Source organism: Lactuca sativa, chromosome 7 (genome assembly GCF_002870075.4).
Source record: "Lactuca sativa cultivar Salinas chromosome 7, Lsat_Salinas_v11, whole genome shotgun sequence".
NCBI lineage: Eukaryota > Viridiplantae > Streptophyta > Magnoliopsida > Asterales > Asteraceae > Lactuca > Lactuca sativa.
This window is the reverse complement of record NC_056629.2, coordinates 27804884-27808731: the sequence shown is the minus strand read 5'-3', so window position 1 is coordinate 27808731 and position 3848 is coordinate 27804884. Positions and strand designations below refer to the sequence as shown.

At 37.3% G+C, this 3848-nt stretch overlaps 1 non-coding gene across 1 annotated transcript; it reads right to left on the bottom strand.

Moving 5' to 3' along the window:
- Positions 1 to 3374: 3374 nt before the first annotated feature.
- On the bottom strand, positions 3375 to 3446 carry TRNAQ-UUG (transfer RNA glutamine (anticodon UUG)). The gene has a single exon. It is a non-coding gene; the product is annotated as a tRNA-Gln (tRNA).
- Between the last annotated feature and the right edge of the window lie 402 nt (positions 3447 to 3848).

The window sequence follows — 3848 nt, the reverse complement described above, 5'->3', positions numbered from 1 at the left end:
AACATAACATAGCATGCACATATCAACTAGCATAACAACATAGACTGCATACTGAGTTGGTCCATACCCGAAACACATAACACGCAAAACCTGTCTGAGCCATGAAGTCATCAAACATTCTAACTACTGCAACGGACCAAAGTCCGGAAACTACTACTAATTAAACGGGTCGGCATTGTGGCCTTAGACCCGTTCCTACTGGAAGGAAACTCACCTCGTAGCCTAGTTGCTGAAAGAAATGCTCCGAAATCTGTCTGTTGCGGCTCCGGCTTCACCTCGGCTACAATTTCCATAAGTACCCTCAATCAAATACTGATAATAATACTGAGGGTAAAAAGACTATCTTACCCTTGGTCAAAGTCAACCTATCAGTCAAAGTCAACATTCAGTTGACCTGACTCGTCGAGTTGGGTCACCAACTCGTCGAGTCCTTACGCTCACTTTCTTTCCTCAGCCCGATACTACTCGTCGAGTTCGGCATAGACTCGACGAGTTCCTCTTCGAACTAACACTCACTCAATCTGCATCCGACTCGCCAAGTTGTATGAACAACTCGTCGAGTTCTCCTTCAACATATGAACACTCTGACTATGACTCGCCGAGTTGTACGAACAACTCGTCGAGTCTGTTCTTGAGGCATGAAGATTGCCTTGGACTCGCCGAGTCAGGGCATTGACTCGTCGAGTTCTTCCACGAATGAGTCTAACCTCTAGCTCACTGAGTCCATCTGTCACTCACTGGTTCCACTCAGCATAACTCGAAAAGGGGAAAACAGGGGACTCGCGACTCGACTCGCCGAGTCTGAAGAACGACTCGCCGAGTCGTATACATGCAATCACTATATACTCGATTCTGCTTGAACCAGTTCATTCCATTCATAGATCTGGGTTCTTGGGGCTTGATTAACACGTAAAGTTCCCAACTTTACGTGTAAATAACATCAAATGAAGGTTTTAAGGCTCAAAGCGCACTATAAGAATATATCTAGCGCTTTCATGCAAAATGGCTCCATAAAGGTACTAGATCTAAGCTTCTGGAACTCAAACCTAGTTAGATCTGAAGGCTATTCATCTCAATGAGTCCTCTATGCTACTACCAAGCCAAGAAATGGTTCAAGAATAGGTTTAACGACTTTCCAAAGGAGATTAAAGCATAGAAACAGAAAAGGGTCGAGTTATACCTCACTATACTCTGAAATGCCATAAAGATCTTGGATCTCCTTCTTCTCCCCTTGATCTACCTTCCTTCTTCTCACAAGATCTTCAAAGAATCACACCAAAACACACAAAAAACGAAGAGAGTTCTAGGGTTTCGAGAAGGATGCTCTGGGGGTGATGGGGGCTGACTTGGGGTCCCAAAAAGTTGTTTAAATAGGGTGCAAGCCCTTGAAATTTTGGTTTCATCTAGATTGGCAGACTTGCCGAGTAGCCAACTTAAACGTGCTCAAAATCCCGACTCTACTCGACGAGTCTGGCTACTGACTCGTCGAGTTCCTCTTGAAAACTTGAAAAATAAATATTTAAATAACATACCAGAATTTGGGGTGTTACATTCAGCTCGGGAATAACGCTCATCGGGATCTTCGGGACTTCGGAACTTGCTTCGGGACTCAGTAATGATATTGGGGATTCGGGATATATTTGGCACGTAAAACGATGCAAAACTTAGAGAGAAAGGAAGAAAATTAGCAAGGAAAATGGCTGATCTCGGGTTCTATTTATAGGCTGCTGGGTCTGGGATTACGCTGGGCGTACCAAGCCTTACGATGGGCGTACTAAATGTCACTGCATGCGTCACTTGGTGGCACTCGAGTATTGATCAGACAACTTGCACCCCTCTGAGTACGCTGGGCGTACTCAAAGTACGCTCGACGTAATTTGACTCGTCAAACTTCTAAATTGCGTAACTTTCGCATACGAGTTTCGTTTTCGACGTTCTTTATATCCACGCATAGGTCAGACCATCCTCTACAACTTTCATTTAGAATCCGTCGGCTAATTTTGACTTTATTTTTATTATTTATTTTTAGTAGGTCGGGACAAGAAAACTCCGTTATAAATTCATAACTTTTTCATCCGACGTCCGTTTTCGCCTATCTTTTTATCGTTTCACTAATAATAACGAGATCTTCAATTCTTGTTTATATTGTTTCGGCTAAAAACCGCTCGATCTCAAATCGAGTATTCGAGTTGCAAACCGCTAAGTCGAAACTTAGAAAAATCATAACTTCCTCATACGAAGTCAGATTTGGACGTTCTTTTTATGCATGCTCACGGTTTAACGTATTCTACGACTTTTGTTTAGATCACTAAGGCTAAATATCGTTCTAACGTAAATTCACTTTTTACGTCGCGTTGTGTCGTGTCGGTTTTGTCATGAAACTTCGACAGGTAATAACTTCTTCGTTATAACTCGGATTCCGACATTCTTTATATGTACGAAATCCTTGTAACATATACTACAACTTATTTAAGATTATTCATTCTAAATAATCTTCCATCAGAAATTCATTTTTTTTACGTTTATCGTCTCTAAATTGACTAGCTTTTACGTTTTACTATAATATAGTTGGGGTGAATAATGGAGTATATATATATATATATATATATATATATATATATATATATATATATATATATATATATATATATATATATATATATATATACCCTCACTGTTACATAAATGCTCAAATTTCTCCCTTTTATATGTATATATATATATATATATATATATATATATATATATATATATATATATATATATATATATATATATATATATATATATATATATAAAAGGGAGAAATTTGAGCATTTATGTAACAGTGAGGGTAAATATTGCGCTTTATCTTGTAAAGGGTAGTTAATTGTAATATTGCCAATCTCACGGAAAAAGGGACCAAAATTAAAGTGGGTCACGGGGGGTTGACCCGATCATAGTAAAAGAGTGGTTGATACTTGGTTGGTATTATGGAGCGGACGTAGTTTTTATTTAGAGAGTAAATTACATGAACGGTCCCTATGGTTTGGGGTAATGTGCACCACTGCTCTCTAACTTATTTTTTAATTCGTAAGGTCTCATTGTTTATTTTTGTTGCGCGTCTCTATTTTACCTAAAAATACTATTTTGCCTTTAATTTATTTAAATCAACATACCTCAACCCCACCCCCTCACCTTATCCTACCTAAAAAGACTTTTAATTGATTTAAATAAGTGCATAATAGTGTATTTAGATAAGACAATAACCAATCGCATAACAAAAACAAATATTAGAGACCTTCCGAGTTAAAAGAAATAAGTCAGGGACAAAACACCTAAATTACCCCAAACTATAGGCACCATTCGTGTAATTTACTTATTTAGTAAAAAGAAGGTCCTACCGGGAGTCGAACCCAGGTCGCTGGATTCAAAGTCCAGAGTGCTAACCACTACACCATAGAACCTTGGCTTGCAATAACTGTAAATATAACATATATATATAATACTTGTTGAAAATGTAGTATGAACTTCGATTTCAATTTATTATTATCAAATCCCAATTTACGAAAAATATGTTTTTTATCTAAAAAATATAAAGAGTTATTTTTTCAGATTATATATAATCAGTTTAACCGCATGAGAAATTGTTATGTCAAAATGGAGGGAGGTAAAAGAAGTTTGATTCAAAGTGTTTTCATGGATTAATAAATGTGCATGTTAGGGTGTAAAACGGGGTAGTTTCTAAAGCACAGGTGTACATATATGTAGCTAATAGTGTAATTGATCATAAGAATACATGAGAAAGAAATAATTAAGGTACTTAACCTTGTTTGAATCAATTGGATTAAACCTAATATATATATATA